This window comes from Micromys minutus (genome assembly GCF_963924665.1).
Source record: "Micromys minutus genome assembly, chromosome: 3".
NCBI lineage: Eukaryota > Metazoa > Chordata > Mammalia > Rodentia > Muridae > Micromys > Micromys minutus.
In genome coordinates, this window is record NC_137972.1 from 31,995,045 (window position 1) to 32,011,336 (window position 16,292).

A 16,292-nucleotide genomic window follows, 5' to 3' on the forward strand; every position below is an offset into this window, starting at 1 on the left:
GTGTAGTCTTGAGTCAGCACCTTGTCCTCTCTGTGCCATGGTTTCCTTCTGTGTGTAAGCCGTAGAGGAGCAAGGCTCTGCTTCCCAGTGACACTAGCCTCCTCACCCTCTCTCCATCACACCATCGGCATCCTGCCAAACCCTGTTCTGATACCTAATTATCTACAGTGTCTGGTGGCGCACCTCATTTTGTTGAGGCAATTTTCAATCTAATCTGCCCCGCGTGCAGTGAGCCAGGTCCCATGCTGGGTACTGGGGGGGCAATGAGATTTGAGATGGAGCCTGCATTCGCTTACAGAGTTCCCAGGGCATTTGAGAGATGAACACAGATGGGCCAGCACCGTGGATTTCTCCCTGGGTATAGCCAGCTGCTCTGCAGGGCCCTGTGTGCAGAAAGGTGTGTTTATACTGCAGCAGGGTTGCAGATCCAACCAAGTAAAGGTTCCTGTGTGTTTAGTGTGTTCTGTGTATCCCATGTATCTCACTTCATTTTTCCTTTACCACATCCCCATTGTACAGAGGTGGAAACTGAGGCTTAGATAAGGAAAGCCTGCCAAAGTCCAGGAGAAGGTGGTTAGATTGGATGCCCAAGCTCCTAAGCATAGTTTTCTGTTGGCACACAGGGCCACCAGCACATGGGGAAACTGATGTGAGAGAATTTAGCACCGCTGCCTGGTGCCTGTAAGGGAGGTGCTAGCTTTGTTATGGATGGGACTTGGTTCCCCCTACCATACCGCTCACAGCACTGGATTCATGTATGTCCTTTTGAGTACCATCCTTAAGGTCCAAGGACAGCATATGTCTCCAAAGCACTGTTTAGCAAGGGACTCTCAGGAAACAAGGCGAAAGGCTGGATGGGTGGCACCTGCTGCTGTCCCTGGTATAAACACTCCATGCCAGCCTACTGGGGTTAGTTGGAAGGGCCCACCAGAGGTGGCATGGCCACAGGGCTCTGTCTCCAGCTCCACCATGTTTCAGATGTGGTTTCTTATGCAGCCAGGATCCTTACTACCCAGTGACCACATGCTGGACCCCTCTGATGCTCCCTATAAGGAAAGCCCTGGACCATACCCCCTTACTGGCTCTGAGCATGCTCTGTAGCCCCCAAGAGTGCTGTCTCGTCTCAGGATGCCTCTTGCTCTCTCCATCCACCCTGGCTTCAGCATCCTAGGTCTAAAAGAGAGTGGGGAGGCATAGTGGATGGATGTGAAAGAGGAAGGGGTGGGGAGGGTGGGGGTTAGGAGGAGGGTAAGAAGGAAAAATCAGAGGAGATAGAGAGTGGGGAGATGACAAAGAGGAAAACAAAGGGGGGAGAGAGGGGGGAGAGAAAAGGGAGGAAAGGGGGTGCAGAAAGGTCTCCTTCCTACCTACCAACCCTTGAGTACCCAGAAAAATGGGGGAGCACACACTCACCATAAACAACCTGAGGTTGGAGGAGCCCCAAGGTCACTCGGGGAATGATCTGAATTCAAACTTGGCCACAGGGCATAGGCCACTGATTTCTTTTGTGGATTCTAACTAGGTTGGGGTGTCGAGTGAACCTCCCTACTCAGACTTCCATGCAGCCCTGCTGGACACAAGGCAACCTCACAGGGACAGCCAGGGATGGGTGTTCTCCCAGCTCCTTTCCTGGCCGCCTGTGGTGACACAGGCTGGTTCTCTGGAGGGCCTCAGTTCCAAGGCTTCCTCTGCAAAGGCTCTGAGCTCAGCCCACCGGAAGGATTAACCGGGATCAGGAAGTGAGTGGCAGGGTGGCAACTTGGCACTGTCTCACATGGCTCCCTGCCTCGTCAAACACACTGTGAGAGCCCATGGGGTTAAATAACCAGCCGGCCTCTTTCAGAATGCCGGAGACTCCCACGGGAGTTTACAGAATGCAAATTTGGAAGAAATTAAAAAAAAAAAAAAAAGTCTCTCGGGGCTAGCTGAACTAGACACATGGCTAGTCAGTGTCATGAGTGGTCTGTGTCACGGAGAACACAGACCAGGAGGAGGCCTGTCTGAGTGGCTTGAGATGGCTCAACAGTGAAGGTGACCAGGAGCAGCTTCAGGGTTCCTGGCCAAGCATCCACACTGGGGTCACCCCACTCCCAACAATGGTACAGGCTTTATCCAGCCCTTCCAGAGGTATAACGTCAGCAACAAGGTCACCCAAGGTCACCCGAGAACCAGTGGCCTTTGGCTAATAGGTTTGCATTATATGATGTCTAATTAGAATTTCCAGACTTGAATTTGAATCCCCTAGAGAGGGGGCTGGGCCCTGCATTGCTGTCATGTCACCTTGTCACTGAGCCCCTCACTCCTGTGTAACTACTTGGCCCCAGGTGGCCTTTGATTTGCAGTCTTGGGATACCCAGTGCCATTCTGGTCCCTCAGCAGCTGTGCTCCTCTGGGAGGTAGCAGAAGAGGGAAGGAGAGGTGGCCCTTTCTGGCATCGTCTTAGGTCTATGGAATGCGGAGAAGCCTGTGAAGCATTCTGCTTTCTATTTGGAAAACCTACAAATTTCACTCCTTGTTTCCTAAGATCTCAGTCAAGGTAAAAAGAAAAGCCTAGAGCAGCAAGCGGCTCTCAACCTTCCTAATGCTGCAGCTCTTTAGTACAGTTCCTAATGTTGTGGGGACCCCCAGCTATAAGATGATTTCCGTCGCTACTTCATAACTGTAACTTTGCTGTTATAAACTGTAATGTAAACAAATACCTGTGCTTTCTGATGGTCTCAGGTGACCCCAGTGAAAGGGTCGACCTTCCCCTTTTCACAGGTTGAGAACCAATGCTCTAGAGCATTTTAAAATAAAGGGAGGCTGTATTTTTAGGACTGACAAAGTTTCCGGTCCGATTCCAGGATCTAATGCTGATTTTATAAAGACTCTGTCGGAAGCTCACGTTCACTAGCACATCTGCAGTTGAGTCCTACCCTCAGCATTCAGAGGAATTTCATGCTGTGTGTCTTCACTTTGTGCTATAAAGTAAAAATGCTGACAGAGCAAGAATCCCAGAAAACGGCACACAGACTGACAGATTACTCAGGCTCTGTGAAGTCAGCTCAAACCTATGAACTTCTGCTTGGGGTCAAAGGGTGATCAGATGTTTATCACAAACTAAGATGGGGACAGCAGAGCAGGACCAAGGTACCTTGGGGCAAAGACACCTGTTTTGAGTCCCAGTCCGAGATAAATGATGTGGGGCTAAGGTCAGTCGGGTAAGCTCTCTCTGTAAACAGACTATCTCATTTTAGGACTTGTTCTTAGAGAGTATGGTGATGTGAATACCTGGGACACAGAAAAGACTGGACAGCTGACATCATTAACATTTTAAGATAACAGTAGAGAAACAGGAGGAGAAAAGATGTTAGTTCACAGCTACGGGCAACACAGGGCAGCATTAGATCCCAGAACCTAACCCTTTGTCAGTTCTAAAAACATAGTTTTCTGTCATTCTTATAAAATACTCTAGGCCAGTGCTTCTCAACCTGTGGTTTGTGTTCCCTTTGCAGGAAGTGTGTGTGTGTGTGTGGGGGGTTACTGAAAGACCCTTTCACAGAGGTGACCTAAGACCACTGGGGGATTTACTGAATGACCCCTTCACAGAGGTGACCTAAGACCACTGGGGGGTTACTGAAAGACCCCTTCACAGAGGTGACCTAAGACCACTGGGGGATTTACTGAATGACCCCTTCACAGAGGTGACCTAAGACCACTGGGGGGTTACTGAAAGACCCCTTCACAGAGGTGACCTAAGACCACTGGGGGGTTACTGAATGACCCCTTCACAGAGGTGACCTAAGACCACTGGGGGGTTACTGAAAGACCCTTTCACAGAGGTGACCTAAGACCACTGGGGGATTTACTGAATGACCCCTTCACAGAGGTGACCTAAGACCACTGGGGGGTTACTGAAAGACCCTTTCACAGAGGTGACCTAAGACCACTGGGGGATTTACTGAATGACCCCTTCACAGAGGTGACCTAAGACCACTGGGGGGTTACTGAATGACCCCTTCACAGAGGTGACCTAAGACCACTGGGGGGTTACTGAAAGACCCCTTCACAGAGGTGACCTAAGACCACTGGGGGATTTACTGAATGACCCCTTCACAGAGGTGACCTAAGACCACTGGGGGGTTACTGAATGACCCCTTCACAGAGGTGACCTAAGACCACTGGGGGGTTACTGAATGACCCCTTCACAGAGGTGACCTAAGACCACTGGAAAACACAGATATTTACATCACCATCCATAACAGTAGCAAGACTACAGTTATGAAGGAGCCGGGGAGGTACCAGGGAGAGGTTGATCATTTCAAACTCTTCCAGTGAACTCCTCAAAAATTAGAATGTTATAATCCGGACTAAATGTGAACAGTACTCATTTGCCATCAGGTGAGTCCCTTGACCCTCTCCTGATTGCAGGGACATGTCATTCCATCAGTCAGCAATGGTAGAGGACCCACAAACAGGATATAATCTCATCTTGAGGGCTGGGTCTGCTCAAACAGGTTCAAGAGCATGAACAAAATGGTGGCCTGTTTTCATCTCCGTGGGAATGCATCTCTATGCAGCACTCTCTGCCTCCAAAATGGCCACATGCCCCAATCCAGCACTCTCTAGTTCCACCTCCAAGAAGAATGGGGGTGACAGCCAACTCACATTCCTATCAGCATGCAAAGGATGCACTCTGGGTTTCCTCAAGGTGTTACCCTCATAGTCTGTGATTCCATCAATCCAGGAGGGAAATACATCTTACCAGCTGTTCAGAAGAGAGACAACTGGTCGGAAGTGAGAATGTTTTCCAAAAAGCACTGCAGCCTGTGGCCATTTACACAGCTGGCGGAAAGAACCTATCTCCAGGATGGTGTGTTTGCAGATCTTTAGGGACACAGTGCACTCGGCATGCAAAATAGTCTTTTTTATTATTTTATAGACAATAGAAATTGTCTGTTTCCAAGGATGGAGGCGTCTGTGTGTTCTACTGATGTCCTAGCCTGGGGACAAGCATCTTGTGCACCTGCACTGACTTCAGCGACTTTCATCCTTGCTACTTCACAGATGGCTGCAGCAACCCCTGCTCCTGGCCTTGCTCCTTGGGCTAATGACAGATGGTGGCTGCTATGGAGGGAGCCAGTTGGGACTAGTTGGTAGCGTCACCTACCGTACAGTACACCATCTTGTCATCTCCTGTGAAGTGGGAAATGGCACCCTCACACCCCCAATTTTCCAGCTGAGGATGCTGAGGATCAAAGATGCATGACTTGCCCAAGGCCATAAAGCTAAGGAAATAGTGGAGAATTTGATTTCGACTTCAAAACTGACGCCTCTGGCTCTGGGGTGGGCAGTTTTCTCTTTCTTTGGGCTGACCTGTTCCTGGCTGTCCAGAGGAATCTTCACACTCATTGTCCTCTTCACTCAGGGGAAACAAGAGCTCTGCAGGAACCTGAGACCACCCCTCTGGAGACCCCAACAGTTCTGTCCCTGGAATGGGGAGAGGCCAAGGGCCAGCTCTGCATCTGACTGGAACCTCAGATGTTGCTTCCCCTCTACCTAACTCTGTATGACAGTGAAGTGAAGCGTCCCTTTCTGAGTAGGCTGGGAAAGAAACAGCAGCAGCAGCATCTCGCCGTGATCCCGTCCCTGAGCTCCCACCCCAGGCTCCTGTGCATCGTGCTATCGTGCTGGGGAGCCTAGTGCCTAGACATAGTCTCCTCTGCTCTCTGTCTCCCTCGCTCCAGAAGCTCCCGAATCAGCATTCCACGCACATCACTCTCCTTGTGCAACGCCATTATCTCCGGAGGACACATGCTCCGTTGTCACGGCAACCCAAGTCCTTCCTCCAACTCTATTTAATAATTTCTCAACAGTCAAGCTGGGCTGCCTTGGGGCAGGGGAAAGAGCAGCAGGGCTGGGTGAGAAGTTCTGGGTCCTAGCACCTGTTGTGCCTGGAACAACTGTCTAGACCTCAGTTTATCCATCTGTAATAGGGGGCTACTTGCAGTGGGTATTTTTGTGGTTTTAACTTCAGAATTGTGAGAAGTAGTCTTCTAGATCTAGGGGGCCTCAATGCGGGAGGTTAGAATGACATTTTAGGCCCAAGAGTAAACTAGAAGGTGTCTTAGGCTATGGCACTCTCTTCTGTTGAACCAATTCTAACATATCACGTCCAGACACTGAACTATTTCCCTTATCCTTTAGCATTTGGGCTCTGCCAGCAGCCATCATAGGCCCCTTTATTCCCATTCTGTGGATGGGCAAACTGAGGCAAAGCAGTCCTCATGCTGGGAAAGGCCCAGATTGTCCTCAGAACCCAGCAACATACTATCTAAAAAGGCTAACTCAATGGGACATGAAGAATGGCCTGTCTCTGCCCATCCCTCTAGCCACTTAACCCTCAGCTCCTATTGCCATGGTCCCTAGCCATGTGGCTTCTGACTGCCACTCAAGGAACCATTCAGATGATAGAGAGAGAAAAGGAAGGTGATCTGGGTTCCTGAAAGGATGCAGTTTCCACAACAAACAGCTCTTCTTTCACAGAACCTAGCACACAGTAGGTGTGCAACATTCTATCTGGTAGAGCTGATTGCTCATACTTGTCCCAGTAGCTAACTTGTTTAGGTCCCCAGAAACCTCTAGGAAAGTGTCCCAAAGATCGATGTCCCAGGAGCAGCCAAGAAGCTCAAGCCTGGGACTTACTGAGTCTCCAAGGGGTGGGGGTGGGTTCTGCCCTGGCCCAGGATGATGGCTTTGAGCAGGCTGTCAGCAGCCCTGCACCTCTATTGAACTCCCTCGGTTGATGGTTCCATTGAATGCCCTAGCAAATGAACGGTGCCACATCTGCTCTGCCATTACTGCCATTAACTGTCACTGGAAGAAAGAGTGCTTATCTTACCTAGCCATTAGTCTCGGGAGGGTGTCGTGGAGAATTCGTGGGGGGGGGGGATAAAAGAAAAGTAGGGTGGGTAGCTTCCCTCCCCCAGGCCTGCCTGGAGCCTGAGGAACGGGCTCCAGCAAACTGATGTCTATCGTGCTCAGCAGTCCAGAGAGGAAAGGGACTGATCCATGGTCCATAAAGCCTAAAATCAGGCAGGATATAACGCTCTATTTCTCTCTCAGGTATGCTAGACAGACTTGATGGGGTCCCAGATCTGCCATGTGTCTCTGTGAACTAACCTGGAACAACCTTTCAACTCTGGTACCTCTGTTCTCTTACAGAGGACGTTGGTTAGCTCAGTATCACAGTCACAGCATGGGGACGGAGGAATGACTCTGTTGGGTTCATTCTGCATTTCCTTCCTGAAGAAACCTATTCAGGGCTTCTGTGGCAGGCACATGGTTTCAACCCCACCACACATCTATCTATATGGTCCCTTCTCATTCTTCTCCATGGACACTGTTTTTTGGGGGGGAGGGGGGAGGGTGAGTAGGCTTCCTTCCTTCCTTCCTTCCTTCCTTCCTTCCTTCCTTCCTTCCTTCCTTCCTTCCTTCTATTTTTAATTACAGGCAAGCCCTTGTCCAGAAACAGTCACAGCAATGGCAAAGAAAGAGCCTCATCTCCTTATCCCTATGAACCATCACCTCCTCATACCCTTATCTTTGTTCAGGTGCTTTTTGAAGAACTAAACAACATGGAAAAGCACCAAATTTGATGTCAGAAAAAAAAAAAAAAACAAAAAACAAAAAAAACCCTTCTAGACATAATTGACAAGTAGGACCCCCACTCTTGCCCCCAATCTCAGAGCTAGGAGAGCATCCACCACAGCACCAGGCCTGGAGTGGGTGAACTGAGGTGCCCAGGTGGTGGGGGCACTTGGGCAGTGATCAGATGAGTAACCTCCTGCATCAACTACTGCACCCCAGAGCCAAGTGTCCCAAACCTGTAAGATGCCACATATGCTAGCATTGCAAGTGTTCAGAGGCGACCCTGACCAGTGTTCCATACTGCATCTTGCCACCTGACCCTCTGTGCTGAGCATGCTGGCTGCTACATGATGCTCCAACAGTGGGCTTCAGGTGACCTGGCTCACATAGGAACATTGCTCCACATCCTTCCTGAGCTCCTGAGACTGCAAGCCCTTCTGTATAACCTCACAAAACTAGGGGATGGTTCATGTCACCCCGATTCCTTCAGATAAGCATGCCTGTGTCATGCAGGTCTATTTGAGAACACACAATTTCTCCTCTTCAGCATCTGGCTACTGCTGGGGTCAAAGGATCACACTTTTGAAGGCGAAACTCTGGACATGACCTGGATAATGACAAGTTCTGGCCAGAGCTAGGTAAGGCTCAATCAAATCCAGGGAGGGAGGGCTCTTTCCTCTGCAGCCTCTAGCTAAGCCCACCTGTGTCATCTGCCACCTCAGTTTCCAGGTACTGTGGGTTCATTTCCTGCCAGCATAGTGCTTCCCCGGGCTCCTTCTCAGGAAAAGCTCAGTAAAGGGAACCAACATTGTCTGGGACGCCAAGGGACAGGTGAGAGATCAGAGCAATCTAAGCCTCAGTTTCCCCAAAAGATAAGAATAGTAAAGGTAATCCTATCTGTGTTAGGAGCACCTTGCTCAACAAAGAAAATGCCTTGAGGACAGAAACTCCATGTCTTAGAGGAGTGAGCACACTCTCCCTGTGCAAAGAGAACTCATCTAGGTCAAGGTCATTCGGATCCAGATTTATTAGAAACTCAGCTTTTAAAAGATTCTCTTTGGTTCTCTAGAACCACACTTTCTTCTCCTGGATTCTATGGTCTAGGGCCTAGTTTACAAACTTTAAGTACTATGCTGATAACCAGGGGTTATGTGGTCAGCACCAATTTGCAACCAACCAAAACATTGATTCCAAATGTCTCCACTCGCCTCCTTATGGAAGCTGCCTGAGTGCGCTCTCCGCTCTTCTCAAGCAATAAGGCCAGGAAGGCAACCTGCTGCCAATCCCTTCTAGGGCATCTTTGACCTTGAATGCCCCTCTGTCTAGAGCTTAGCCATCCCAAGAGCTGGCACGAGACGCTGGTCTTGCAGACATCAAGCAGCTGGCAGGAGAGCGGAGTGGTGGGGTCACTGTCCCTTGTCCCAAGCAGCCACAGATTCCTCCCTTCTCCACCTTGCTATACCTAGCCCCAGAAGCCTGGGGCTGCTTTGCCAGCCGAGGGGACCTAACATCCTAATGTGCTCCGTTCCACCCAGCTGCACATCTCCCCCACCTCCAGAGTGCCACCGCCAATCATTCTCCAAGACCTGGTCCCCTTGTAATTTCTAATTTGTGAGAAATATAAAAATAGAAGACCATTCGCTGCAGGCAGCTCACATCGAATCAGATGCCACTTTCTGTGTCATGTCAGATCACGGTAAACGGAACGGATGGCTTCCTTGGGCTGCTCTCAATGGCTTCCAGAGCAGGGAGGTGGTGGGGACAAATGAAGAGACACCCAGAAGATCGGGAAGAGTGGCTGCTGGGTGCAGGCCACCAATACCAGCTTTAAATGAAGTGCAGGCCATGAACCTGTTGGGTTAGGATGGTGACCTCAGCTAGAATCTCAGTTCTGCTCCACAACCGCAGGGGTCTCCAAACTTCTGCTTCCCCCTAAGTCAGGACCCTCTACACTGACTGATGCCTGGCCTTCTCGAGCTGTGGTTAGGCTCAGGTGCTGGGGACACACTCGAGAGACCCTGTAGTTTCTCTAGTGGGCTGTGTCGTGCTTCAGAGCAGCGGGTATCACCTGCAAGAGTCTTTATGGCTGAGTTCAGACTCAACCTCCTCCCTCCATCTACACAGGGACAGGCACACACAGGTCGCAGGAACTTATACAAACCAAATGACATAAAAGTGCAGCATGGGGCACGTTCTCCGGCACACTGTCAGTACGCAGGTGAGGACAGATGTCACTCACTGCAGTTGCGACACTGGCTTTGGGGAAAGGGTTCTTGGGATTTGTTTCTCTGTTTATATCCAAACTCCAGGTCTCTGCTCAAGCATCATAGCTTGTGTTCACACCTACTGTGTGTGCCAGGAAACAGGGCCTGCTCTGTATGGGCTCTCCGAGGGCTCAGAGTCAGTCTAGAGTAGAGGACAGCGCTTGGGGGTCCAATAAATACAAGGAGACACCTCTGCCAGGAAGCCATGTTTTGGGACTATAATCTGGCTGCCCACCCTCTTCCCTCTTGGAAGGCCAAGCTCTCTTCCACTACCTCAGAATGACTTTCAGAGAATACGGCAAAGCTGTCTACAACAACAAAAAGTCCCGAAATCCCGGAGCAGTGGATACTTGGTGACCTCATGAGCTGGGGGAGGGGCTGTTCTCATTAGCTGGGGGAAGAGCTACTCCTTACAGATGAAGTCATTTCAAGGTCATCTGAAGTCATTTTAAGGTCATTTCCATCTCAGCAAGGGCTGACCACTATTCCCCAAGTAAAGAAATGGTGACATTACAGAGCTGAATGAAAAAGACAGCTCCTATTTGGGCAAAGACAGGCCCTGTTTCCATTTTAGAGCTAGGCAAGGCGACAGAGGGGAGCCCTCTCATTGGGTTTAGCTTCAGGAATACAACTGAGAGAGAAGGGAGCCGGGTCAACACAGCTTGGGACCAAGGGGCTACCTGTCGCAACATGGAACAGGCAACAGGAAAAGGCATGGGCATATTGCTTACTCTCAAGGTCGGGAGCTTTCAGAATGCAGAGGGCTGCAAATGGGGGCCAAGTCTGGATTTGCCAGGCATCCAACAAGCAAGAGACAGGGAGGGAAAGACAGTTCTTAATTCTAAGAGAATTCTCTCACAGCCAATGCTAGGGGTGGTGGGAGGCTATTTATTTAATGTTGCTCTAGACATGCCACTCACTGGGAAGGAAAAGATAGAGCTATCCCTCTGACAGCAGGAACAGAGGGACTAACTCACTGTCCACCATGAAATCCCAGTCACTGTTCTTCCCTCGACTATCCCACTTTACAGGTGTAAAGACCGAGACCAGGGAAACACAATATGGCAGCCTAGGGTTGCCCTGCCTCCTTGCTGTGTGACCTTGGTCAAGTCACTCTCCCTCTTTGTCTTATCCTCTCCTCACGTCGGAAATGCGGTTTAGAGCAGTTTCTGCTGTTTAAGGTTAGGGTAAAAATTACAAGCTTGACATGCCAAAGATTTTTGACATCCCATTTCTTCTTTCCAAGGGGAATTGAAATATGGCCAAGGTTACCTGGCCAAGAAATTCCTGGGTGCGGATTTGAACAAAGCGTATTACAGCCTTCCTGCCTCAGCAGCACTGGTAGATATAAGAGAAAGCCCCAGCTAGCTGGACCATTAGGCAATTACTTTCCACCCAGGTGGGCTTTATTCTGGAACACTAATTGAGTTCCTCCTGGGTTCTGGGCCACAGATAAACATTCGCATCCCTTTCTCCTGGGTTGGCAGGAATGTGGAATGCTGGGCTGACCCAAGTGTGGAGTTCTGTGTATCTTTCGTTAGCCTTGCCTTCTCACTCTTAGCTGCTCGTCCTTTGGCCTCTGGACCCCTTGTTAGAGCCTCACCCAGGAGACCTTACTTCTCAATAAATGTGGGTCCTGGAATAAGGTTTCCACTGGGGACTGACCATTACGGTTTTCTCCCTCAGTGGTGGCCGTCTATCTCCGGTGCCTTTCTCAGGGAACCCCACTCCAGAGACACTCTGGGGACAGGGCAGCCTGTGTCTTACTGCCTGGGACTCACTGTTTGTCCTCTAGCCACTGGCCACCAAGCCAGCACTTGGCTGGAGACAGAGCGCTTTCTTTGTTTGCCGCCTGCCTGGCAATTCCTTTCTGAGGCTCTAGGGAGGCTCAGCCATTTTGCCCTCCTGCTCTAGGGAAAGCTCCCCTTTCTCTTCTCAGCAGGGACTTACACCTCCTCCTTTCTTTTCTCCTCCTTCGTCTGGAAGAGGGTCTGAGGATGCTTTGACTAGGACCTGGTCCACCCTTCCTAGAACTGGGGTGGGGAAAGATTGCAGGGCACTTTGAATTCCCACAGATCTCTTTTGTTTTGCAATTTGGAAGTTGGTGTATGCATGCTCCACTATTTCCACCAAAGTTCACAACAGAGAACATAGGCAGGACCCAGCACATCTTCTTTCTTTCTTTTTCTTTCTTTTGTCCATTACATACCCTGTATGCCATAGAAAAAAACTGGGGCTAGCATCAAGTTCCACCCAGCTGGATATAGTCCCTTCCCTAATGTGGACACAGCCTCTTTCACCCCTGATCTTCGTGGGTGGGCAGGAGGTCCAGCCGGTAGACCTCAATTATCTTGGTCTTATCAACTGGCTTTCAAATATCCATCCCCCCCAAACCCCCCCCCCCCCGCTCGATACTCAGGTCTGTTTTGAGAGGACATTGGCTCTGGACAGAGCTGCCCATTCTGAGTCTCTTGTTGAAAGCCCAAAGCAAACACAGAACGGGACATCTGTGAGTGTCACTCATGGGGTGGGTGGGTACGAGAGACTGAGTGTGGAGAATTCGTGGTCTTTGCCACAGAAAGCAAAGAGTAAACACTTAGGAAAGACAAACCACGGTAAGTCCTGGCCCGACCCACCTCTTGCACTGGGCATCTCTCAGGTGAACAGGGCAGCAGCGCCAGCTTGCGCGCGCGCAGCCCCAGCTGCTGTGCACTTTCTTAAAGACAAGATTTCCTGAGAGCTTCAGCTGCCCCAGGATGGGAAGGACATGTCTTCCTCCTCGGGTAGTCTCCATCCCCTCCATCCTCCTGCCCCCAGTGAATGAGGTAAACGGAGACTGGGGTCTTGGTGCAGGTTGGTCTGGCTCTCTCCTGGGCACACCGCTGCCGGCTGGCGAATGAACCAGGACATCGACGGCACCTGGCCTCCTGGGATCCTCCCGCCTCCCGAGCATCCCTGGGCTGCAGCCGGCGCACGTCGGGGGACGAGGACAGGGGACGCTGCAGCCTAGGGTCCCGCCCTCCACCCAGAGCCCCGACGCCAGCCTCCCTTCCTACCTGCGGCCGGGGCTGCGCGGGCCGCTCCGGGCTCGGCCGCGCTAGGACGCGGGCGCCTGGGCTCCTGGGCTCGCGCAGCTCGCCTGCAACCTCTCAGCTCTCTAGGGCTCTGAGGGCGGGCGGAGGGGGCGGGGCTGTCGGGACACGCCCTCTAGGCGGGGCTTGTCCGCGCCGTCTTGCCCGCCCCTACCTTTTCAGCCTCCATCTCCCCTTTCCCCACCTTTTCTGTTCCTGCTCTTCTCTCCTAGTTACCTCTGCCCTGCTCTCTCTCCCCTCTTCCTTCTACCCTGCTCCCCTCCTTTCTCTGCCTGCCTCCTCCTCCCTCCGCCTACATTCTCCTCTCTCCTCCTCTGCCCTGCTCCCCTCCTCCCTCTACCAGCACCCTCTTTCCCTCTACCCTGCTCCCCTCCTTCCTAAGCCCTGCCCACCTCTTCTCTCTGCCTACTCCCTCCTCTCTTTTCCCCTCTCTCTGGCCTCCTCTCTCTCCCAGCCCTGCTTCCTCTCCCTCTTTTACTTGGCCTTCATCCTCCTTTCGTCTTTTGGACTCAAAGGTCTACCTTAATTGGTCTCTTGGTTTCTCTGGCTCTGCCACATCTCTCTTAGAAGCATTGTGGGAGCTGGGTAGGAAGGACTCTTACCCCCGCCCTACCTCTCCTGTCTCTGGCTGCCTTCTGTAGGAAACAAAGTTACTACTTGAGATACTAGGCTGGAAAAGACTGTCACTGCAGGATTGGTCATGGAGGGGTGTGTGTGAGCGCAGCAAGCCACAATCTGGAAACCCCCAGGTTTGGTTAAGGACCCTAGGAGCTCTCCACTTCTAGCTCTTAAAGTGTGAGGGTTGTCTAGAACACCCCAGCTGCCTCTTCCCAACTGCAGACCTTCCGGTACCTTCCACCGAGGCTTTGGGGAAAGGGTCTTGCCTACCTTTTCCACGTTCCTCAGAGTCAGAAAGAATTCATTCTCTCCAGTTTCAATTGCCTCCCACTTCTGTCCCTGCATCAGGCATTCAGTATATGACCTCCTATCCTCTAATTTAATCAACCCCAGGGTCTCCAGCCTCAACTCCCAAAGGCTACCTGGCTTCTGGCTCTTTCTTCACAGTTTCACAAGCATCAAGGTTTAGTGCTCTCTGTCTTCTGGTATGGTTACCAGGTGCTATGTGTACTTCAAATAAATCTTTCTGCAGCTCCTGTGAGCCACACACTGGTCTGGGCTTTGGGACACAATGGTAGTTATACAGGACATAGCTCTTCTTAAGGGGCAGGTAAAAGGAACAGACTTTCCTGGAATAACATTCAAGAGCCCAGAACGACAAGCTCTGCCAGGGCCACCCATGAGGGTGACAGCCTAGGTTAGGATGAGGGTTAGGTCCATTCACGAAAGTGCCCCTAGGGTAAGTGCTGTCTCATGGATGAAGATACACAGCTGTCAGAGAAAATATGGGTGTGGCTTCAAGCAAGATTAGGGAATGGAGGGGGGTTGCCTTTGCTTGTCTGAAGATCATTTCAATGTTTTCAGTCCCAGGAGCTCAGTTTTCACTGTAGGGTCTTCTCCCCACTTTTCACAAGCATGTGATAGGACACAGAGCTCCTGTACACAAGGCAGATGTGACTATAGACATGTCGGGGTTTATCACCTCAAAGCAAGAGCAAGTGACAGACATTAGGCCAATGACACCTCTACCTGGGACCTTTCCCAAAAGTCTTAATCACCAGGTTTTTAAATCTGGAGCTGCTACACCTGCAGTAAAGCTTACCTGAATATAAAGGAACACAGAGGAAGGCAGAAATGAGGCTGCCCTAATGAATGTTACTTGAGCCCTCTGGTTCAGCCTTGCCGAAAGGCAGAATGATTCTCTAAATAATCAAATTACTCTTTTTGTGTGTCTCTGGGTATGCTCATTTGTGTATACCTGGTGCCTGCAGATGTCTGACGAAAATCTTGCATCTCCTGGAGCTCAAGTTACAGATGATTGTGAACGACTCTGTGTGTTCTAGGAATCAAATTCAGGCTCACTGAAAGCACAGCTGCTGCTCTAACCACTAAGCCATCTCTCCAGTCCCTCTGCCTCATATTATCGATCAGCTTTTATTTCCATCTTGGCACATCTTTGCATCTGTTTGACCTCTGCCTTAGTTTGGGTTTTCATTGCTGTGAAGAGACACCATGACCAAAGTAATTCTTGTAAAGGAAAACCTTTAATTGGGGCTGGCTTACAGTTTCAAAAGTTCAGCACATTATCTTCATTGTGGGAAGCATGGGAGAATCCAGGCAGACATGGTGCTGGAAGAGCCGAGAGTTCTACATCTTGATCCAAAGGCAGCAGCAGAAAACTCTTCTGAAGGTGGTCAGCAAGAGGGTCTCTTTCACATGAGGCAGAACTTGAGCACTAGGAGCCACCCACGAAGCCTGCCTACACAGTGACACACTTCCTCAAAAATACCTTCTGATAGTGCCTTTCCATGGGCCAAGCATTTTCATTCACTCATTCATTCTTTCTTTCTTTCTTTCTTTCTTTCTTTCTTTCTTTTCTAACAAACATTTATTTATTATGTATACAGTGTTCTGCCTGCATATATGCCTGTACACCAGAAGAGGGCATCGGATCCCATGATGATGATTTTGAGCCACCATGTATCTAGGTGCTGGGAATTGAACTCAGGACCTCTGGAAGAGCAGCCAGTGCTCTTAACCACTGAGCCATCTCTCCAGCCTGGGTCAAGCATTTTCAAACCACCACAACCTTCCACTGAAAGTTCCCCCTGGCTGTTGAGACAGCTTCTTAGGCTTGGCATTGCATATTAAAACCTCCTCACACCCTGTCCCCACTCCCACCCCCACCCCTGTGCCTCCCAGAATAGCTTCTTCCCTCAAGTCATGCCCACTCGACAGATGGTGTCGAACCACAAACCTGGCATGGTAGAGTTCAGAGTACTATCTTGAAGCATGGGGCAGAGGGGTGTGTGTGTGTGCGTGTGTGTGTGTGTGTGTGTGTGTGTGTGTGTGTGTGTGTGTGTGTGCGTGCGCGCGCAGGAAAGGCCTGAGTAAAAATTTGTCAGGTAACTCAGTCATTTCATGACCTGGTGGCAGCCCCTGTAACATCTCATTTCCAAAATGTCAGCTGCCAGGCCCTGGCTGTGGTCAGGGGAATGTTCCTACAACAGGGCAAGCCTTGGATTGTTGCTGGGCAGAAGTTAATACCTCTCAGGAGTAAAAGCGAGCAGGCACAAGAGCTCTGCACCTTCAGCCGTGGTGGGCAGCAGGGTCAAGAACACATCGGGCATCTTTCTGCTCCAACCTTGTGCTCATTTTTCAGGGAGACCTATTTCTGGCAAGCAATATT